Source organism: Bombina bombina, chromosome 8, assembly GCF_027579735.1.
Source record: "Bombina bombina isolate aBomBom1 chromosome 8, aBomBom1.pri, whole genome shotgun sequence".
Lineage (NCBI taxonomy): Eukaryota > Metazoa > Chordata > Amphibia > Anura > Bombinatoridae > Bombina > Bombina bombina.
In genome coordinates this window covers 228,471,178-228,496,134 of record NC_069506.1, presented here as the reverse complement: position 1 = coordinate 228,496,134, position 24,957 = coordinate 228,471,178, and the positions used below count along the sequence as shown (strand labels likewise).

The 24,957-nt window shown below is 40.1% G+C and overlaps 1 protein-coding gene across 1 annotated transcript in view; it reads left to right on the top strand.

Annotated features, from left to right (window-relative positions):
• The window catches only part of LOC128639057 (B-cell receptor CD22), a 242,091-nt gene that overhangs the window by 14,595 nt on the left and 202,539 nt on the right, over positions 1-24,957 (top strand). The window lies entirely within an intron of this gene.

The following is a 24,957-nucleotide window of genomic DNA, read 5'->3' as shown; positions in this document are numbered from 1 at the left end:
TGTGGCCCTCTCTGCACCGGACATCGATGGCCGGTTTCATTGGTGGAGGGGGCGGGATCGTGGGTGTGCGCGGGTAGGGAGCTGGTGGGAACCGCTACACTACAGAAAAATGATGGGGGGAAAAAAAAAGTGGCAGTGAGGGCCAAAAATATTTAAGCTATAATGATCTAAAGGATCTGGGAGGGGGTGGGGGGTTGGTCTTTGGGGGGGCAAGCTACACTACAGAAAATGATTTAAAAAATTAATAAAAACAAAGACTTTACTATAAACTGGGTACTGGCAGACAACTGCCAGTACCAAAGATGGCTACCAATAAGTTAGAGGGGGAGGGTTAGAAAGCTGTTTGGGGGGGTATCAGGGAGGTTGGGGGCTAAGGGGGGATCCTACAGAGCAGCATATGTAAATATGCCTTTTTTAAAAAAAAAATCAAAGATAACTAAATATAAAACAAATTAAAAAATACCTTTTTTTTTTTTAGTGCTGGCAGACTTTCTGCCAGTACTTAACATGGCGGGGACAATTGTGGGGTGGGGGAGGGAAGAGAGCTGTTTGGGAGGGATCAGGGGGTGTAATGTGTCAGGTGGGAGGCTTATCTCTACACTAAAGCTAAAATTAACCCTGCAAGCTCCCTACATGCTACCTAATTAACCCCTTCACTGCTAGCCATAATACACGTTTGATGTGCAGCGGCATTTAGCGGCCTTCTAATTACCAAAAAGCAACGCCAAAGCCATGTATGTGTGCTATTTCTCAACAAAGGGGATCCCAGAGAAGCATTTACATCCATTTGTGCCATAATTGCTCAAGCTGTTTGTAAATAATTTTAGTGAGAAACCTAAACTTTGTGAAAAAGTTTGTGAAAAAGCGAACTATTTTTTTTATTTGATCGCATTTGGCGGTGAAATGGTGGCATGCAATATACCAAAATGGGCCTAGATCAATACTTTGGGTTGTCTTCTACACTACACTAAAGCTAAAATTAACCCTACTAGCTCCCTACAAGCTCCCTAATTAACCCCTGCACTGCTGGACATAATACACGTGTGGTGCGCAGTGGCATTTAGAAGCCTTCTAATTACCAAAAAGCAATGCCAAAGCCATATAAGTCTGCTATTTCTGAAGAAAGGGGATCCCAGAGAAACATTTACAACCATTTATGCCATAATTGCACAAGCTGTTTGTAAATAATTTCAGTGAGAAACCTAAAGTTTGTAACAAAATGTGTGAAAAAGTGAACAATTTTTTTTATTTGATCGCATTTGGTGGTGAAATGGTGGCATGAAATATACCAAAATGGACCTAGATCAATACTTTGGGATGTCTTCTAAAAAAAATATATACATGTCAAGGCATATTCAGGGATTCCTGGAAGATATCAGTGTTACAATGTAACTAGCGCTAATTTTGAAAAAAAGTGGTTTGGAAATAGCAAAGTGCTACTTGTATTTATTTATTGCCCTATAACTTACAAAGAACATGTAAACATTGGGTATTTCTAAACTCAGGACAAAATTTGGAAACTATTTAGCATGGGTGTTTTTTGGTGGTTGTAGATGTGTAACAGATTTTGGGGGTCAAAGTTAGAAAAAGTGTGTTTTTCCCCATTTTTTTCCTCATATTTTATAATTTTTTTATAGTAAATTATAAGATATGATGAAAATAATGGTATCTTTAGAAAGTCCATTTAATGTCGAGAAAAACGGTATATAATATGTGTGGGCACAGTAAACGAGTAAGAAGAAAATTATAGCTAAACACAAACACCGCAAAAATTTAAAAATAGCCTTGGTCCCAAACGGACAGAAAATGGAAAAGTGCTGTGGTCATTAAGGGGTTAATATACTTTTTACCTCTGATTACCTTGTATCTAAGAACCTTCTTCCAGCCCCCTGATCACATGACTGTGACTGTTTATTATCTATTGTCTTAAATTTAGCATTGTTTTGTGCTAAATCTTAAAGGGACAGTCAAGTCAAAAAAAACTTTCATGTTTCAAATAGGGCATGTAATTTTAAGCAACTTTCCAATTTACTTTTATCACCAATTTTGCTTTGTTCTCTTGGTATTCTTAGTTGAAAGCTAAACCTAGGAGGTTCATATGCTAATTTCTTAGACCTTGAAGGCTGCCTCTAATCTAAATGCATTTTGATAGTTTTTCACCACTAGAGGGCATTAGTTCACGTGTTTCATATAGATAACATTGAGCTCATGCACGTGAATTTACCATGGAGACAGCTCTGATTGGCTAAAATGTAAGTCTGTCAAAAAAACTGAAATAAGGGGGCAGTCTGCTGAGGCTTACATACAAGGAAATTACAGAGGTAAAATGTGTAAAATTATAACTGTGTTGGTTATGCAAAACTGGGGAATTGGTAATTAAAGGGACAGTCTAGTCAAAATTAAACTTTCATGATTCAGATAGGCATGCAATTTTAAACAACTTTCCAATTTACTTCTATTATCTAATTTGCTCAATTCTTTAGATATCCTTTGTTGAAGAAATAGCAATGCACATGTGTGAGCCAATCACACAAGGCCTCTAGGTGCTGCAACCAATCAGCAGCTACTGAGCATATCTAGATATTTTCAGCAAGTGATATCAAGACAATGAAGCAAATTAGATAATAGAAGTAAATTAGAAAGTTGTTTAAAATGACATGCTCTTTCTAAATCACGAAAGAAAAAAATTGGCTTTCATGTCCCTTTAAGGGATTATCTATCTTTTAAAACAACAAAAATTCTGGTGTTGACTGTCCCTTTAAATAACCCCCTGTACCTGAACACAGTGTTGTCTATATGGCCCACGTGTACTTTCTGTCTTTGTGTTGAAAAGAGATTTAGAAAGCATGTGATAAGAAGCAGCCCTCAAAGGCTTAGAAATTAGCATATGAGCCTACCTATGTTTAGTTTACACTAAGAATACCAAGAGAAAAAAGCAAACTTGATTATAAAAGTAAATTGGAAAGTTGATTAAAATTACAAGTCCTATCTGAATAATGAAAGTTTAATTTATACTAGACTGTCCGTTTAACCCCTTAATGACCACAGCACTTTCCCATTTTTTTTTGTCCGTTTGGGACCAAGGCTATTTTTACATTTTTGCAGTGTTTGTGTTTAGCTGTAATTTTCCTCTTACTCATTTACTGTACCCACACATATTATATACAGTTTTTCTCGCCATTAAATGGACTTTCTAAAGATACCATTATTTTCATCATATCTCTTAATTTACTATAAAAAAAGAAATATAAAGTATGAGGAAAAAATGGTAAAAAAACACACTTTTTCTAACTTTGACCCCCAAAATCTGTTACACATCTACAACCACCAAAAAACACCCATGCTAAATAGTTTCTAAATTTTGTCCTGAGTTTAGAAATACCCAATGTTTACATGTTCTTTGCTTTTTTGCAAGTTATAGGGCAATAAATACAAGTAGCACTTTGCTATTTCCAAACCACTTTTTTTCAAAATTAGCGCTAGTTACATTGGGACACTGATATCTTTCAGGAATGCCTGAATATCTCTTGACATGTTTATATATATATATATATGTTTATATATATATATATATATATATATATATATATATATATATATATATATATATATATATATATATATATATATATATATATATATTTTAGAAGACATCCCAAAGTATTGATCTAGGTCCATTTTGATATATTTCATGCCACCATTTCACTGCCAAATGAGATCAAATTAAAAAAAATTGTTCACTTTTTCACAATTTTTTCCACAAACTTTAGGTTTGTCACTGAAATTATTTGCAAACAAATTGTGCAATTATGGCAAAAATGGTTGTAAAAGCTTCTCTGGGATCCCCTATGTTCAGAAATAGCAAACATATATGACTTTGGCATTGCTTTTTGGTAATTAGAAGGCCGCTAAATGCCACTGTACACCACACGTGTATTATGCCCAGCAGTGAAAGGGTTAATAAGGGAGCTTGTAGGGTTAATTTTAGCTTTAGTGTAGTAGACAACCCAAAGTATTGATCTAGGCCCATTTTGGTATATTTCATGCCACCATTTCACCACCAAAAAAAACTTAACTTTTTCACAAACTTTAGGTTTCTCATTGAAATTATTCACAAACAGCTTGTGCAATTATGGCACAAATGGTTGTAAATGCTTCTCTGGGATCCCCTTTGTTCAGAAATAGCAGACATATATGACTTTGGTGTTGCTTTTTGGTAATTAGAAGGTCGCTAAATGCCACTGTGCATCACACGTGTAATATGTCTAGCAGTGAAGGGGTTAATAAGGGAGCTTGTAGGGAGCTTGCAGGGTTAATTTTAGCTTTAGTGTAGAGATCAGCCTCCCACCTGACACATCAGACCCCCGATCCCAAACGGCGCTCTTCCCTCCACCACCCCACAATTGTCCCGCCATCTTAAAGTGAAAGTAAAGTTATGTGGTCCCCTCTCCTCAGTTACATAGTTCATTTAAAATAAATAGGAGTTTCATTCATGAGTTTGTACAAATTTACATGCAAATGCCATTTTCGCCGCAAATAAACTCAATATTTTACTACTTACAATTCAACCCGTTTTTCTCCTCTCATTTTACTTCCTGATCACGTTCATCGGTCGACCAATTGACTTTCTGGCCGATAGGCGGCCATGAGCCGACGTCATCCGCCTATGTGTTCAATTGCGCATGCGGCAAATCTTGTTTGTGCTCGTTATGTAGGACGCACGTTCACGATTCGCGCATGCGCACACCTTTTTGCTTTATAACAGCCAAGGACGAATTCATGCATGCGCGTTGTAAAGAGGCTCATCACAGAATCGCATGCGCATTAATGGTAAGATCTACGATTCGCCCATGCGCAATGCGTTCTTTGCTTGTGAACGCGCATTTGACATACGTATAGAGCGGGTGGGACCGCTCTATACATCTAAACACAGAAACATAGGAAGTCTAAGATGGGCGGAGCATGACGGATAAGGTTAGAAGAAATAAAATTTTAATTAAAAGTCAAAATTCACATAATGAAGAAAAAAAAAATAGCGATCCTACTATTTGGAATGTATGCAATACTTGGATGTGTTGTAAAGGGCTAAAATTTACTTTCACTTTAAGTACTGGCAGTAAGTCTGCCATTACTAAAATAAAAGGTATTTTTTTAATTTGTTTTATATATTTTTTAGCATATTTACATATGCTGATGTGTAGGATCCCCCCCAAACAGCTCTCTTACCCCCCCCCCTACCTTACTGGGAGCTGTCTGCCAGTACCCAGTGTAGCTTCCCCTCCCAGATCCCTTAGATTTTTTTATAATAAAATTTTATACCACTTTTCTTTAACATTTATTTCTGTAGTGTAGCCGTTCCCACCCCCCTCCACATCACACGGCCCATCGATGGCTGCTCACCCGCCTCCCAGACTGGCTCCCACCCACCAACGATAACGGCCATCGATGTCCGGTGCAGAGAGGGTCACAGAGTGGCTCTCTCTGCATCGGATGGCCAAGGAGGGTTATTGCAGGATGCCTCGATATCGAGGCATCACTGCAATAAGCGGAAAGCGCCTGGAAGCGATCAGAATCGCTTTCACCGCTTTCCAAGACCAAGGACGTACGCCATATGTCCTCGGTCGTTAAGTGTATTTTTTTTTTTAGGACGTATGGCGTATGTCCTTGGTCGTTAAGGGAGTTAGAATTATCTGTATTATCCTCATTGCTAATAGAGGGGTTTTCATTATGATGATACAGCCTTTTTAAACCACTTAATTCTCTCTGGCTTTGTGTGCGTTCCTTATGCAAATCTTCTATCTGAGCTTCTAAACTTTGGTTATATTTTTGTAAGGTGGCCATGTTTTGGGCAAACTCATCAATTTTATCTTGGATTCATTCTGCCTCTTCCTTATCTAACCTTAATGAATAATTTTCACCCCTCAGTTGCTCCAATTTTGATTTTTTTTTTACTTCTATTTTATTGTACATTTCATCTTTTACATATAATAGCAGGCACAAAGTTTTGAAAATGATTTCATCGTGTTTTCCCCGCTTAAAAGGTTGGCCCAATTTTAACAGCCCTTGAAATATTTCGCTTTTGCCACACCATATATTATCTGCAATTGGCCTTAGTCTTCAGCATCTTAATGTAAGCGCCTAATTATCCCTTAATATTTAATCTATTTTTAAGGGGAGAAATGGCTTCTGTTTCTTTCATGTAATTGGCAAGAGTCCATGAGCTAGTGACGTATGGGATATACAATCCTACCAGGAGGGGCAAAGTTTCCCAAACCTCAAAATGCCTATAAATACACCCCCACCACACCCACAATTCAGTTTTTGGTGAAGTAAGTTTGTGCTAGATTTCTACGTTGATATGCACTTCTCAGCTTTTTTGAAGCCCGGTTCCTCTCACACTACAGTGAATGACAGAGGGATGTGAAGGGAGTATTACCTATTGAATACAATGGTCATCCTAACGGCGATCTATTTCATAGGTTCTCTGTTATCGGTCGTAGAAATTCATCTCCTACCTCCCTTTTCAGATCGACGATATACTCTTATATACCATTACCTCTGCTGATTCTCGTTTCAGTACTGGTTTGGCTATCTACTTTATGTAGATGAGTGTCTTTTGGTAAGTATGTTTCCTTTATTTAAGACACTCAGCTATAATTTGGCACTTTATATTTAAAGTTCTAACTATATGTTTGTACTTATATTTCCTATAAGATAGGGGGCGCCCTAAAAAATTCCAAGTATATCAAAACCTAGTATGGTATAAAATAAATATCAGATCTGTTAAACAGAAATTTTAAATCATATATTATACAATATATCACACACAATGTATAGACAGTTAGTAGTACTCCAATAATTCCAATCATACAAATAAAGAGTCTCTGAGGAGTGAATTAATTGAGGGTAATCTTTAGGCATTAATCTGTAGAGAACCCGGCCAGGATCCCATAGAGATGATCTACAAAACAGAAAAGAGACAGATGCGCCACATGGCCCAATATTGTTTGTTCAACACAGTGAATATGATCTAGTTGTGTCAGTGCAAACTCACAATTTAGGGAGCACTCCAGTTAGTGCAATAGAAGCAGTCTGGGATCAATCACAGTCACCCAGCAGACCGACCTCTTGGATAGGAAAGATTAATCTGTGGTGGAGATATAAAGAGACACAAAGGTGCCTATATGGCCTAGTACAGTTAGAAGCCTGATGAAACAGCTTGTGTGCTGAGAAACGCGTCGCTTGTTTTTACTTGTTTTAAATAGTAAACTTTATTACTTTTTTATAAAACACTTGCTCTTGTGCATTATTTGGACCATTTTTGGCCTCTTTTTTGGACTTCTGCTGATTGCCTCCTGTGGGAACCCTGTCATAGTCTGTTGGGTGACTGTATTGATCCCATCCTGCCTGATTAGCATCACTGAAGATGCTTTACCAATTGTGAGTATATTACCAACTACACACAGTACTATATCTTGGGTCCTAACTGTACTAGGCCATATAGGCACCTTTGTGTCTCTTTATATCTCCACCACAGATTAATCTTTCCTATCCAAGAGGTCGGTTTGCTGGGTGACTGTGATTGATCCCAGACTGCTTCTATTGCACTAACTGGAGTGCTCCCTAAATTGTGAGTTTGCACTGACACAACTAGATCATATTCACTGTGTTGAACAAACAATATTGGGCCATGTGGCGCATCTGTCTCTTTTCTGTTTTGTACTTATATTTGCCATGATTCAGGTTTATCAGTATATTTCCTTTTTGCAGACTGTTAGTTTCATATTTGAGAAATGCATATAAAAACAAAAAAAAAAATTCTTACCTGAAGTTTTCAAATTTACTCTCTTTTTTCTAAATTGCGGGCTGTTATGCTTGCGGGAGCGCAAAATGTTATAATTTATTGCGTCATTCTTGGCGCAAGACTTTTTTGCCGCGAGAATTACGTTTGTTGACGTAATTTCGTTATTTCCGGCGTCTTAGTTGGCGCTGAGTTTTTTTCACGTGGTTGCATCATCTATGATGCTCATGTTTGTTGCAGACCTTTTTGGCGCCAAAAAATATTTTGTCAGTTGTGGGCGTCATACTTGGCACCAATCTTTTGACATTATTTAAGACTTCATTTCTTTTTGCTTCTGGTTTCCAGAGGCTTATTTTGTTTTGCATTCTTTCCCATTCCTGAAAATGTTGTATAAGGAAATTGATATTTTGCTTTATATGTTGTTTTTTTCTCTTACATTTGCAAGATATCTCAAAACTGTTCCTGTATCAGAAAACACTGTTGGATTCCTGCTGACTGATATCAGTCCTACCAAAGCTAAGTTAATTTATTTTAATGTTATGAATTTTTATCTTTAGCTATGGTTTGTAATAAGTTATCATGATAAACTTTTATATGGTTTGTAATAAGTTATCATTATAAACTTTTATATGCAGAGAAAATGTCCATCAGTATTAATGCATTGTCTATTGCTATTCTTTTAACATTTAATGTACAAGATATACCTGGGAATTTATAAGAATATTTTTCTGATTCTATTCAGAAGGCTTTGTCTGCCATCCCGCCTTCTAATAAAATGTAAAGGTCTTTTTTAAACTTCTCATTTTGTTGATGAATTTTCAAATGACCGACAACATACTGAATTATCTTTTTTTGATGAGGATTTATCTGATTCAGAATATCCTTCATCAGATATTGACACTAACTAATCCTACTTTTTTATTTTTTAATGGAGTACATTCGTTCTTTGTTGAAAAAGTGTTGCTTATATTGGATTTTGAGGAGACTAGTCCTCTTGATTTTAAGGCTAGCTAACATTTAAATTCTGTTTATTAAAGGGCCACTGTAAGTAAATATTTTCTATGCCTGTTACTAACTAACTACCCCAAATACGCTTTTTATCAATAGCATTTCATTAACATATCTCTACCATATATTAGAAATCTTGTCTGCAAATTTAATTGTTTTCCAAACCCACTCCGTGGGTATCCTTTGCTTTGTACCAATCCGTTTACAATACCTAGGTTTCAAAATGGCGCTTTAAACACAAAGTTATTGGTTTAAGTATTTTGAACATGCAGTGCTGAAAATAGTGGGCAGGATAATGTGACATCATCGGCGAATAAAAGATATAACTTTTAGAACGTTATGAAACTTCGTTTTGGAGAAAATATAGGTCAGTAGGTTTTAATTAATGTTTATTAACTTTAATATGTTAGTTGTTTAGCTTAAAAATTATAACAGAAAGTAATCCTTTAACCTCCTGTGGTTACTTTAGAGGTTTTTTTCCAGTTCCTAATACTAGGAAATGGAATAGGCCTGGTACTTCTTTTATTCCTTCTTTAAGGTTTTAAAATTGTATCCTTTGCCAGCAGTTAGTTTGGAGTTTTGGGAAAAGATCCCCAAAGTTAATGGGGCTATCTCTACTCTTGCTAAACGTACTACTATTCCTATGGAAAATAGTATTTATTTTAAAGATCCTTCAGATGGGAAACTTGTATCTTTTCTAAGGAAAATTAATTTATTTTCAGGTCCTTTTCTTAAGCCTGCAATTTCTTTGGCTGATGTTGCCAGCTGTTTCATCTTTTTTGGTTGGAAACTTTAGCGCAACAAGTATTGGATTATGATTTGTTTAGCATTGTTAACTTGATTCAACATGCTAATAATTTCATTTGTGATGCCATTTTTTGATATTATCAAAATTGAGGTTAAATCTATGTCTTTAGCTATTTTAGCTAGAAGAACTTTGTGGCTTAAATCTTGGAATGCTGATTTGATTTCTAAATCCAGATTTCTATTTTCTTTCCTTCCAAGGTAATAAATTATTTGGTTCACAGTTGGATTCTTTCAACTGTTACTGTGGGGAAGGGAGTTTTTTTGCTTCAAGATTAAGTTCTAAGGGTAAATCTTAAGCTTATATCCGTTTTTGTTCTTAATAAGGAACATAAACCTAATTCTTCCCCCAAGTAATATGTTTCTAATTGGAATCTTTCTTCAAAATGGAATGAATGCAAGCCATTTAAGAGATCAAAGCCAGCCCCCAAATTTGCATGAAGGTGCAGCCCTTATTCCAGCTTAGCTGGTAGGGGGCAGGTTAAGGTTTTTCTAAAGTTGTTTGGTTCAATTCGGTCCAAACTTCTTAGATTGGGGTACAGAATAGGATTCAGAGTAAGACCGCCTGTGAGAAGTCTTTTTTTCTCTCTCACATATTCCAGCTATCCCAGTAAAGGCTCAGACTTTCCTGAAGTGTTTTTCAGACCTGGAGTTATCTGGGGTATTCATACCAGTTCCGTTTCAGGAACAGGGTCTGGGGTTTTATTCAGAACTATTCATTGTCCCAAAGAAATAAATTCTTTTGAATTGTCATGTCAGAGTACCATCTTTCAGAATGGTGATTTTAAGGTCTATTCTGCCTTTTGTTCAGTAAGGGCATTATTTGCCCACAATAGACTTACAGGATGCATATCTTCATATTCTGTTTCATTCAGATTATTTTCATTTTCTGAGATTCTCATTTTTAGACAAGCATTACCAATTTGTTGCTCTTCCTTTCTGGCCTAGCGACAGCTCTAGGAATCTTTTCAAAGGTTCTCGGTGTTTCCTTATTTGGACGATATCTTGGTACTTGCTCAGTCTTTTCGTTCTGCAGAATCTCATACGATTTAACTTCTGTTGTTTCTTCAAAGACATGGTTGGAGGATCATTTTACCAAAAGTTCCTTGATTCCTCAGACAAGGGTCACCTTTTTTAGGTTTCCAGATAGATTGTGTCAATGTCTTTGTCTCTAACAGACAAGAGACAATTTTATATTGGGTTCAGCTTGTCGGAACCTTCAGTCTCTATTATTTCCTTCAGTAGCTATATGCATGGAAGTTTTAGGTCTCATGACTGCAGCATCGGACTCTATTCCCTTTGCTCGTTTTCATATGAGACCTCTCCAGTTTTTAATGCTGAATTAATGGTGCAAGGATTATACTAGGATATCACATTTAATGTCCTTGAATCCCAATATTCAACTATCTCTGACTTGGTGGTTAGATCACCATCGTATAGTTCTACAGGTCTCTTTGGTTCATCCAACCTGGTCCGTGATCACAACAGATGCGAGTCTTTAAGGTTGGGAAGCTGTCTGGGGATCTCTGACAGCACAAGGGGTTTAGAAATCTCAAGAGCCGAGATTACCAATCAATATTTTGGAACTCTGTGCGATTCTCAGAGTTCTTCAGTTTTGGCTTCTATTTGAAGAGAGAGACGTTTATTGGTTTTCAGACAGACTATGTCACAACTGTGGCGTATGTCAATCATCAGGGTGGGACTCGCAGTCCTCAGGCTATGAAAGAAGTATCTCGGATACTTACTTGGGCAAAATCCAGCTCCTGTCTAATTTCTGCGGTCCATATCCCAGGTATAGACAATTGGGAAGCGGATTATCTCAGTCGTCAAGCTTTACATCCGGGAGAGTGGTCTCTTCACCCAGATGTGTTTTTTCAAATTGTTCAGATGTGGGGGCTTCCAGAAATAGATCTGATGGCATCTCATCTAAACAAGAAACTTCCCAAGTACCTGTCCAGGGATCCTCAGGCGGAAACAGTGGATGCATTGACACTTCCTTAGAGTTATCAACCTGCCTATATTTTTCCGCTTCTAGTTCTTCTTCCAAGAGTGATTTTCAAAATCATCATGGAGCATTCGTTTGTGCTGCTGGTGGCTCCAGCATGTCCGCTCAGGTTTTGGTATGTGGATCTTGTTCGGATGTCCAGTTGCCAACCTTGGCCACTTCCATTAAGGCCAGACCTTATATCTCAAGGTTTTTTTTTTCCATCAGGATCTCAAATAATTTAATTTGATGATATGGAAATTGAACGCTTAGTGTTTAGTCATAGAGGTTTTTTGATTCAGTGATTAATACTATGTTGCAGGCTCGTAAATCTGTGTCTAGAAAGATTTATTATTGAGTTTGGAAGACTTACATCTCATGGTGCTCTTCTCATAAATTCTCTTGGCATTCTTTTAGAATTCCTAGAATTTTACAGTTTCTTCAGGATGGTTTAGATAAGGGTTTGTCTGCAAGCTCTTTGAAAGGACAAATCTCTGCTCTTTCTGTTCTGTTCCACAGAAAAATTGCTAAACTTCCTGATATTCATTGTTTTGTACAGGCTTTGGTTCGTATCAAGCCTGTCATTAAATCAATTTCTCCTCCTTGGAGTCTTAATTTGGTTTTAAAGGCTTTACAGGCTTCTCCGTTTGAGCCTATGCATTCTCTGGACATTAAATTACTTTCTTGGAAAGTGTTGTTCCTTTTGGCCATCTCTTCTGCTAGAAGAGTTGCTGATTTATCTGCTCTTTCTTGTGAGTCTCCTTTTCTAATTTTTTTTTTTTTTTTATCAGGATAAGGCGGTTTTTGCGGACGTCGTTTACATTTTTACCTAAAGTTGTGAACACCAACAACATTAGTGGAGAAATTGTTGTCCCTTCTTTGTGTCCTAATCCTAAGAATTCTTTGGATATGGTAAGAGCTTCGAAATATTATGTTGAAGCTACTAAAGATTTCAGGAAGACTTCTAGTCTATTTGTTATCTTTTCTAGTTCTAGGAAAGGTCAGAAGGCTTCTGCCATTTCTTTGGAATCTTGGTTTAAGCTTTTGATTCATCATGCTTATTTGCAGTCGGGTAAATCCCCGCCTCAGAGGATTATGGCTCATTCTACTAGGTCAGTTTCCACTTCCTGGGCTTTTAAGAATTAAGCTTCTGTTGTTCAGATTTGCAAAGCAGCAACTTGGTCTTATTTGCATACTTTTACTAAATTCTATCATTTTTGATGTTTTCTCTTCTTCAGAAGCAGTTTTTGGTAGAAAAGTACTTCAGGCAGCTGTTTCAGTTTGATTCTTCTGTTTATAATTTCATTTTTTTTCATTATAAGATTAAAACTTTTGATTTGGGTTGTGGATTAATTTTTCAGCGGAATTGGCTGTCTTTATTTTTTATCCCTCCCTCTCTAGTGACTCTTGCGTGGAGTTCCACATCTTGGGTATTTGCTATCCCATACGTCACTAGTTCATGGACTCTTGCCAATTACATGAAAGAAAAGATAATTTATGTAAGAATTTACCTGATAAATTCATTTCTTTCATATTGGCAAGAGTCCATGAGACCCACCCTTTTTATGGTGGTAATGATTTTTTTTGTATAAAGCACAATTATTCCAATTCCTTGTTGATGCTTTTTGCTCCTTTCTTACCACCCCACTTCTTGGCTATTCATTAAACTGAATTGTGGGTGTGGTGGGGTGTGTATATATAGGAATTTTGAGGTTTGGGAAACTTTGCCCCTCCTGGTAGGATTGTATATCCCATACGTCACTAGCTCATGGACTCTTGCCAATATGAAAGAAATTAATTTATCAGGTAAATTCTTACATAAATTATGTTTTTAAGCTTTTCTGCCTGACTAACAGGCGATTTTGGGGAACATATTTTAACACTATGTATAGAATTAATTGATTCACTTCTAGTAACAGACATTATTATATTGGCTTAGTATTTAGTTAAAGGGACAGTACACTGTAAAATTGTTTTTCCATTAATGTATTTTAAATTACTTGTTATACCAACTGCAGAGTATAAAATATTTGAGAAATTCCATTTTCATGCTTATTTGTGTATATGAAGTATCTGATTTTGTGCTTTGAAACCACAGCCTATTACAATGGGTTGAACTTAAAGGTGATATCCGATCTCATTATGTTCTAAGTTTGTGTAAAAAGACTTGCTTCCTTATCTTTTATTTGGCTGGTACACCAAAGCTCAATACATAGAGAGAACAATGGGAAATGATCATTTAATTACTTAACTATCCTGCATCCCACAGAGTGTAATCTCTTCTGCTGACTGTGTATACTTAGGCTATTCAATAGCCTATACTCCAGTATTAATTTGTTCAGTATAGGTGGTGATACCACAGGCTAAATCAGCTATTTCAAATGCTGAAATAGGAGTAAATGAGCTACTTGTAACCAATTTAATACACTCTAGCAGGTTAAAAGGATAATTGGGAATAATTTAAAGGGGAGAACATTTTTGGGTGAACTGTCCCTTTAAATTCAAACGCTAATACAATTTTGACCAACAAGAGAAAATGTTTTTCAAAAATATTAATTTTGAAATATTTAATCACAAAAATTTTTTTTTTTTTTTTTTTAATAATTTCTATTTACTACAAATATATCATATCAATGTGATAAATATTATTAATATCTCAGCAGTGTGCCTCTAAATAATATGTAAGTTTATGACCGGGTTATAAAATACAATATATTTAATAATTATTCTTTAAAACAAACCCCCAATAAAATGCACATATGAAACAATTAAAATTAATATAAATTCCTAAATCCTTATATTAGTTAAATTTATAAACACATTGAATTATATTTATAGAAAACCAGATAAGAATCAAATGATATACACTTATGTTGTTACAATATTCTTTACAAAGCAAACCAAATGCACCTTTAGAATTAACCTTTATTCACAATTGAATTGCATTACCTTACCACAATGAAAACCAAAGTATGGGCCACAAACTTTCAGACCAGTTCAACTAAACTACTTAGCCTACAATTTATTCTATATAACTCTCTAATTTAAAACATCAGAATTATATATATTATTTGTGCAAACGACAAACTCCTATGCCAATTTATCTGAGCTGAAATAAATTACTTAGCATACAAAAGACTAGCTTAATACTATACTGGACTGTGAATATGAGTTTAAAATACAAAGTGCCCTTTTAAATTTACTAACTGTAATTGGACTGTAGCAATATTGAATGTATTTTTTTATACTTTACCCAAATAAGCAAATCCAACGTTTCATATTCCAGAGTTTCTTGTGGGTCATCTATGGAGGGTTTACTCACAATGTGCACAGGTATAGACTTCAAGAATTATTAAAGGGACACTCAAGTCAAAATTAAACTTCATGATTCAGATACAGCATGCAATTTTAAACAACTTTCCAATTTACTTCCATTAACAAAATGTTCAGTCTTTTTATATTTACACTTTTTGAGTCACCAACTCCTACTGAGCATGTGCAAGAATTCACAGTGCATACATATATGCATTTGTGATTGGCTGATGGCTGTCACATGATACAGGGGGAGTTGAAATATACATAACTTTGCAATTTATTTAACAAAAATCTACTACTCATTTAAAGTTCAGACTAAGTGCTTATTGCATTGTCTTCTTATCATACATTTGTTGATTATGCATATCTACAGTGCTGACTGGTCCTTTAATCTTTCTTTGTTCAAGAAAGTGTCCACAAAAATGTCAGAGAATATACTTGGCACCAAAGCCTATGTATTTTCTCTCCAAAAGTTAATGCTTCTGTTAGTCTGTGTTCTTTTGCAGTAAGCTGTCTGGACTTTTATTCCAAGAATAAATAATTCCTCACCCTTTTCTTTCTAAGATAACTATAACAACAATTATTTGGATGAATGAGAGATGAGGGCTGGTCTGTTAAAGTGACATCTGGAGTTTTACAAATAAAATGAATTATTTGGTGTATATAATTATTTAATAACATTCACAGATATCCTGACACTACATAGCAGAGTACTTTATATTAAATGGATATGAAACCCAATTTCTCCAACATTGGTGTGTCCGGTCCACGGCGTCATCCTTACTTGTGGGAATATTCTCTTCCCCAACAGGAAATGGCAAAGAGCAAAGCAAAAGCTGCCCATATAGCCCCTCCTCTGGCTCCGCCCCCCAGTCATTCTCTTTGCCGCTCTGAACAAGTAGCATCTCCACGGAGATGGTTAAGAGTATGTGGTGTTAGTTGTAGTTTTTTATTCTTCTATCAAGAGTTTGTTATTTTAAAATAGTGCCGGTTTGTACTATTTACTCTAAAACAGAAAAGGATGAAGAGTTCTGTTTAAAAGAAGAGTATGATTTTAGCAGCAGTAACTAAAATCAATTGCTGTTCCCACGCAGGACTGTTGAGCCCAGAGAACTTCAGTTGGGGGGAACAGTTTGCAGACTTTTTCTGCTCAAGGTATGACTGGTCCATTTTCTAACAAGACTTAGTAATGCTAGAAGACTGTCATTTTCCCTCTTTGGGATCGGTAAGCCATTTTCTTAGACTCGTAACAGAATGAAGGCTTATTAATGGGCTATATACTGGTTGACAGTATTGTGGGCTAAATCGATTGCTTTATTCGATATTTATATATGTTTTGAAGTGTTTTTAAAACTTGAGAATAATTGGTAACGTTTTTAAGCGCCAGGCAGTGGTTTAGACACCTTTCCCAGTCAGGAAGGGCCTTTCACTATAGTAGGCAGAGCCTCATTTTCGCACCTTAATTGCGCAGTTTCTTTTGGATGCAGTGCATGCAGCTTCATGTGAGAGGGTCTGGTGGCCATTAAAAACGTTCCTGGAAGGCTTATTTCGGTGACGAATAACCCCCAAGGACAGGTGAAGCCGCAGCAAACGCTGTGGCTGGGACTGTAGTGGGTTTAAAATTGTGAATTGATAAAACAGCTCCGGTTTCCTCATTTAAGGGGCTACAAACTTAAATTGGGGTGCAATACTTTTAAAGCATTAAGACACTAGGGTGCAAATTTGGTAAGGATCGGATATTTCCTTCATAGTTTTTCACACATGCAGAAATAAAGTGTGCTCTGTTTAACATTTAAAGAGACAGTAACGATTTTGTTTAAAAAACGGTTTTATTGCATTAATAGCCTGTATAAGCCTGTCTAACATGTCTGTACCTTCAGATAGAACATGTTCTGTATGTATGGAGGCCAAGGTGGTCCCCCCTTTAAATGTATGTGATAATTGTGCCATGGCGTCCAGACAAAGTAAGGACAGTACTGTCACATTTAATAAGATTGCCCAAGATGATTCCTCAAATGAAGGTAGTGGGGGTAGTTCACCATCCTCTCCTTCTGTGTCAACTCCAGTTTTGCCCGCGCAGGCGACACCTAGTACATCTAGCGCGCCAATGCTTGTTACTATGCAACAATTAACGGCAGTAATGGATAATTCTATAGCTAATATTTTATCCAAAATGCCAGCATTTCAAAGAAAGCGCGATTGCTCAGTTTTAAATACAGTAGAGCAAGAGTGCGCTGACGATAATTTATCCGTCATACCCTCATACCAGTCAGAATTGGCAGTGAGGGAGGGTTTGTCGGAGGGAGAAATTTCTGATTCAGGAAGAGTTTCTCAACAGGCAGAACCTGATGTTGTGACGTTTAAATTTAAGTTAGAGCATCTCCGCACCTTACTTAAGGAGGTACTAACTACTCTGGATGATTGTGACTCTTTGGTAATTCCAGAAAAATTGTGCAAAATGGACAAATTCCTAGAGGTCCCTGTGCACCCTGATGCCTTTCCGATACCTAAAAGGGTGGCGGACATAGTGACTAAGGAGTGGGAGAAACCAGGCATACCTTTTGTCCCACCTCCTATATTTAAGAAAATGTTCCCCATGGTCGACCCAAGGAAGGACACATGGCAAACAGTCCCTAAGGTTGAGGGGGCAGTTTCTACGCTAGCCAAACGCACGACTATTCCCATTGAGGACAATTGTGCTTTCAAGGATCCTATGGATAAAAAATTGGAGGGTTTGCTTAAAAAGATTTTTGTTCAGCAAGGTTTCCTCCTCCAACCAATTTCGTGCATTATTCCTGTCACTACGGCGGCGTGTTTTTGGTTCGATGAACTAGAAAAGTCGCTCAATAAAGAGACTCCATATGAGGAAGTCATGGACAGAATTCATGCACTTAAGTTAGCTAATTCCTTTATTTTAGATGCCGCTTTGCAATTGGCGAGGTTAGCGGCGAAAAATTCAGGGTTTGCAATTGTTGCGCGCAGAGCGCTCTGGCTAAAATCTTGGTCGGCGGATGTATCTTCCAAGACAAAATTGCTTAATATTCCTTTCAAAGGTAAGACCCTTTTTGGGTCAGAATTGAAGGAGATTATTTCAGACATCACTGGGGGAAAGGGCCATGCCCTCCCACAGGATAGGCCTTTCAAGGCTAAGAATAAGTCCAATTTTCGTTCCTTTCGTAACTTCAGGAACGGACCGTCTTCTAACTCTGCAGCCTCTAGATAAGAGGGTAACGCTTCCCAGGCTAAGCCAACTTGGAAACCAATGCAAGGCTTGAAAAAGGGTAAACAGGCCAAGAAGCCTGCTGCTGCTACCAAGACAGCATGAAGGGGTAGCCCCCGATCCGGGACCGGATCTAGTAGGGGGCAGACTTTCTCTCTTTGCTCAGGCTTGGGCAAGAGATGTTCTGGATCCCTGGGCACTAGAAATAGTCTCTCAGGGTTATCTTCTAGAATTCAAGGAACTTCCCCCAAGGGGAAGGTTCCACATGTCTCGCTTATCTTCAGACCAGATAAAGAGACAGGCATTCTTACATTGCGTAGGAGACCTATTAAAGATGGGAGTGATACACCCAGTTCCAACAGCGGAACAAGGTCAGGGGTTTTACTCAAACCTGTTTGTAGTTCCCAAAAAAGAGGGAACTTTCAGACCAATTCTGGATTTAAAAATTCTAAACAAATTCCTCAGGGTTCCATCGTTCAAAATGGAAACCATTCTAACTATTTTACCTACAATCCAGGAGGGTCAATACATGACTATCGTGGATTTAAAGGATGCGTACCTACATATTCCTATCCACAAAGATCATCATCAGTTCCTAAGGTTCGCCTTTCTGGACAAACATTACCTGTTCGTGGCTCTTCCGTTCGGTTTAGCCACTGCTCCCAGAATCTTCACAAAGGTGCTAGGGTCCCTTCTAGCGGTTCTAAGACCGAGGGGCATTGCAGTGGCACCTTACCTAGACATTCTAATCCAAGCGTCGTCTCTTTCCAGATCAAAGGCTCATACAGACATTGTATTAGCCTTTCTCAGGTCTCACGGGTGGAAGGTAAACGTGGAAAAGAGTTCCCTGTCCCCGTCTACAAGAGTTCCCTTTCTGGGAACAATAATAGATTCTGTAGAAATGAAGATCTTTCTGACAGAGGTCAGAAAATTAAAGCTTCTAAAGGCGTGTCAAGTTCTTCATTCTATTCCTCAGCCTTCCATAGCTCAGTGCATGGAAGTAATAGGTCTAATGGTGGCAGCAATGGACGTGGTTCCTTTTGCTCGAATTCATCTAAGACCATTGCAACTGTGCATGCTCAGACAGTGGAATGGGGATTATGCAGACTTGTCTCCCCAGATTCAAGTAGACCAGTTAACCAGAGACTCACTCCGTTGGTGGTTGACTCAGGATCACCTGTCTCAGGGAATGAGTTTCCGCAGACCAGAGTGGGTCATTGTCACGACCGACGCCAGTCTATTAGGCTGGGGCGCGGTCTGGGACTCCCTGAAAGCTCAGTGTCTATGGTCTCGGGAAGAGTCTCTTCTCCCGATAAACATCCTGGAACTGAGAGCGATATTCAATGCGCTCCGGGCTTGGCCTCAACTAGCGAAGGCTGGATTCATAAGATTCCAGTCGGACAACATGACGACTGTAGCTTACATCAACCATCAGGGAGGAACAAAGAGTTCCTTGGCGATGATAGAGGTATCCAAGATCATCAAATGGGCGGAGGATCACTCCTGCCATCTATCTGCAATTCACATCCCAGGAGTAGACAACTGGGAGGCGGATTATTTGAGTCGTCAGACTTTCCATCTGGGGGAGTGGGAACTCCACCCGGAGGTCTTTGCCCAGTTAACTCAATTATGGGGCATTCCAGACATGGATCTGATGGCGTCTCGTCAGAACTTCAAGGTTCCTTGCTACGGGTCCAGATCCAGGGATCCCAAGGCGACTCTAGTGGATGCATTAGTGGCGCCTTGGTCGTTCAACCTAGCTTATGTGTTTCCAACGTTTCCTCTCCTTCCCAGGCTCGTAGCCAGGATCAAACAGTGGGAAGGCCTCGTGATTCTGATAGCTCCTGCGTGGCCACGCAGGACTTGGTATGCAGACCTGGTGAATATGTCATCGGCTCCACCATGGAAGCTACCTTTGAGACAGGATCTTCTAGTGCAAGGTCCATTCGAACATCCAAATCTAGTTTCTCTGCAGCTGACTGCTTGGAAATTGAACGCTTGATTTTATCCAAGCGTGGGTTTTCAAATTCAGTGATAGATACTCTGGTCCAAGCCAGAAAACCTGTGACTAGAAAGATTTACCATAAAATATGGAAAAAATATATCTGTTGGTGTGAATCCAAAGGATTCTCCTGGAGTAAAATTAAAATTCCTAAGATTCTTTCCTTTCTCCAAGAGGGTTTGGATAAAGGGTTGTCAGTGAGTTCTCTAAAAGGACAGATTTCTGCTTTATCTGTCTTGTTACACAAACGCCTGGCAGCTGTGCCAGATGTACAAGCTTTTGTACAGGCTTTGGTTAGAATCAAGCCTGTTTACAGACCCATGACTCCTCCTTGGAGTCTAAATTTAGTTCTTTCAGTTCTTCAAGGGGTTCCGTTTGAACCTTTACATTCCATAGATATCAAGTTACTATCTTGGAAAGTTCTGTTTTTGGTTGCTATTTCTTCTGCTAGAAGAGTTTCTGAATTATCTGCTTTGCAGTGTGATCCACCCTATCTGGTGTTCCATTCAGATAAAGTCGTTTTGCGTACCAAACCTGGTTTTCTTCCAAAAGCAGTTTCCAACAAGAATATTAACCAGGAAATAGTTGTTCCTTCTCTGTGTCCGAATCCAGTTTCAAAGAAGGAACGTTTGTTACACAATTTAGATGTGGTCCGTGCTTTAAAGTTCTATTTAGAAGCAACAAAGGATTTCAGACAAACTTCATCTTTGTTTGTCGTTTACTCTGGTAAGAGGAGAGGACAAAAAGCTACTGCTACCTCTCTTTCTGGCTGAAAAGCATCATCCGATTGGCTTATGAGACTGCCGGACGGCAGCCTCCTGAACGAATCACAGCTCATTCTACTAGGGCTGTGGCTTCCACATGGGCCTTCAAGAACGAGGCTTCTGTTGATCAGATATGTAAGGCAGCGACTTGGTCTTCTCTGCACACTTTTGCCAAATTTTACAAATTTGATACTTATGCTTCTTCGGAGGCTATTTTTGGGAGAAAAGTTTTGCAAGCCGTGGTGCCTTCCGTTTAGGTAACCTGATTTGCTCCCTCCCTTCATCCGTGTCCTAAAGCTTTGGTATTGGTTCCCACAAGTAAGGATGACGCCGTGGACCGGACACACCAATGTTGGAGAAAACAGAATTTATGCTTAACTGATAAATTTCTTTCTCCAACGGTGTGTCCGGTCCATGGCCCGCCCTGGTTTTTTAATCAGGTTTGAAAAATTGCTTTCTCTATACACTACAGTCACCACGGCACCCTATAGTTTCTCCTTTTTTTCTCCTAACCGTCGGTCGAATGACTGGGGGCGGAGCCAGAGGAGGGGCTATATGGGCAGCTTTTGCTGTGCTCTTTGCCATTTCCTGTTGGGGAAGAGAATATTCCCACAAGTAAGGATGACGCCGTGGACCGGACACACCGTTGGAGAAAGAAATTTATCAGGTAAGCATAAATTCTGTTTTTTTCTTTCTTTCATGATTCAGATAGAACATGCAATTTTAAGCAACTTTCTAATTTACTCTTTTTTGATCAATTTTCTTCGTTCTCTTGGTATTTTTATTTGAAAAGTAGGAATGTAAGCTTAAGAGCCAGCACATTTTTAGTTCAGCATCCTGGGTAGCGCTTGCTGATTGGTGGCTTCATTTAGCCAACATTCCTTCTTTTCAAATAAAGAAAACAAGAGAACAAAGAAAAAATAACAGGAGTAAATTAGAAATTTGCTTGCTCTATCTGAATCATGACAGAAAATATTTGGGTTTCATATCCCTTTAACTTTATGCCAGTGGCTAGCCTTGTTGTCTGCAAACTAAAGCCCCGATTTGGCTTTTCCAAATAAGGCAGATGGTGGGTGGAGTTTGGCTATTGAAAAATAATTCCACCTAAAACAATGTTAATGTTTCAAAAACTTTAAGACTTGGCTGATATGTTATTCTATAGCAACACAGCAGAAATGTCCAGTAATTACACAGTGTTCATGTCCCTTTATGTTATGGCCACCTCAAAGCACACACTTGATTCTGGGGCCTCAGACACAATGGCACACACGCTTGATTCTGGCGCCTCAGACACAATGGCACACACGCTTGATTCTGGCGCCTCAGACACAATGGCACACACGCTTGATTCTGGCGCCTCAGACACAATGGCACACACGCTTGATTCTGGCGCCTCAGACACAATGGCACACACGCTTGATTCTGGCGCCTCAGGCACAATGGCACACACGCTTGATTCTGGCGCCTCAGGCACAATGGCACACACGCTTGATTCTGGCGCCTCAGGCACAATGGCACACACGCTTGATTCTGGCGCCTCAGGCACAATGGCACACACGCTTGATTCTGGCGCCTCAGGCACAATGGCACACACGCTTGATTCTGGCGCCTCAGGCACAATGGCACACACGCTTGATTCTGGCGCCTCAGGCACAATGGCACACACGCTTGATTCTGGCGCCTCAGGCACAATGGCACACACGCTTGATTCTGGCGCCTCAGGCACAATGGCACACACGCTTGATTCTGGCGCCTCAGGCACAATGGCACACACGCTTGATTCTGGCGCCTCAGGCACAATGGCACACACGCTTGATTCTGGCGCCTCAGGCACAATGGCACACACGCTTGATTCTGGCGCCTCAGGCACAATGGCACACACGCTTGATTCTGGCGCCTCAGGCACAATGGCACACACGCTTGATTCTGGCGCCTCAGGCACAATGGCACACACGCTTGATTCTGGCTCCTCAGGCACAATGGCACACACGCTTGATTCTGGCGCCTCAGGCACAATGGCACACACGCTTGATTCTGGCGCCTCAGGCACAATGGCACACACGCTTGATTCTGGCGCCTCAGGCACAATGGCACACACGCTTGATTCTGGCGCCTCAGGCACAATGGCACACACGCTTGATTCTGGCGCCTCAGGCACAATGGCACACACGCTTGATTCTGGCGCCTCAGGCACAATGGCACACACGCTTGATTCTGGCGCCTCAGGCACAATGGCACACACGCTTGATTCTGGCGCCTCAGGCACAATGGCACACACGCTTGATTCTGGCGCCTCAGGCACAATGGCACACACGCTTGATTCTGGCGCCTCAGGCACAATGGCACACACGCTTGATTCTGGCGCCTCAGGCACAATGGCACACACGCTTGATTCTGGCGCCTCAGGCACAATGGCACACGCGCTTGATTCTGGCGCCTCAGGCACAATGGCACACGCGCTTGATTCTGGCGCCTCAGGCACAATGGCACACGCGCTTGATTCTGGCGCCTCAGGCACAATGGCACACGCGCTTGATTCTGGCGCCTCAGGCACAATGGCACACGCGCTTGATTCTGGCGCCTCAGGCACAATGGCACACGCGCTTGATTCTGGCGCCTCAGGCACAATGGCACACGCGCTTGATTCTGGCGCCTCAGGCACAATGGCACACGCGCTTGATTCTGGCGCCTCAGGCACAATGGCACACGCGCTTGATTCTGGCGCCTCAGGCACAATGGCACACGCGCTTGATTCTGGCGCCTCAGGCACAATGGCACACGCGCTTGATTCTGGCGCCTCAGGCACAATGGCACACGCGCTTGATTCTGGCGCCTCAGGCACAATGGCACACGCGCTTGATTCTGGCGCCTCAGGCACAATGGCACACGCGCTTGATTCTGGCGCCTCAGGCACAATGGCACACGCGCTTGATTCTGGCGCCTCAGGCACAATGGCACACGCGCTTGATTCTGGCGCCTCAGGCACAATGGCACACGCGCTTGATTCTGGCGCCTCAGGCACAATGGCACACGCGCTTGATTCTGGCGCCTCAGGCACAATGGCACACGCGCTTGATTCTGGCGCCTCAGGCACAATGGCACACGCGCTTGATTCTGGCGCCTCAGGCACAATGGCACACGCGCTTGATTCTGGCGCCTCAGGCACAATGGCACACACGCTTGATTCTGGCGCCTCAGGCACAATGGCACACACGCTTGATTCTGGCGCCTCAGGCACAATGGCACACACGCTTGATTCTGGCGCCTCAGGCACAATGGCACACACGCTTGGTTCTGGCGCCTCAGGCACAATGGCACACACGCTTGGTTCTGGCGCCTCAGGCACAATGGCACACACGCTTGGTTCTGGCGCCTCAGGCACAATGGCACACACGCTTGATTCTGGCGCCTCAGGCACAATGGCACACACGCTTGATTCTGGCGCCTCAGGCACAGTGGCACACACGCTTGATTCTGGCGCCTCAGGCACAATGGCACACACGCTTGATTCTGGCGCCTCAGGCACAATGGCACACACGCTTGGTTCTGGCGCCTCAGGCACAATGGCACACACGCTTGGTTCTGGCGCCTCAGACACAATGGCACACACGCTTGGTTCTGGCGCCTCAGACACAATGGCACACATTTTAGAATTCTGCTTTTTCTTGGAGGGCGCAGCAACTAGTGCAGAAGGCTGCATGTGGTTCTCGGGCCTCCAGTTTCCAATCCTTGATGTACATCACACAAAGATTTTGAGTTCAATGTCCCTTTCACAGAATTTAGTAGTGGAGTTATTGTAATCAGTCATTGAGCTTGATCACTTCATGCCTTACATATTTACTTTTACTGGAATGGTGCTGTTCTGTTTCAGGATACGTCTGGCTTTTGCCTTTATTTGTTTATTAGTCTGTGTTTTTCTATCATCTTTTATGTGAGTAAACTGCAGAAAAATCCATTTAAATTGATATATAAATGCAGTGAATACCAAATCGGCCTCCGCAACAGGGTGTTTTAGGTTGTTTAATAGCCACTGAAAACATTTGTATTACTATATAACTT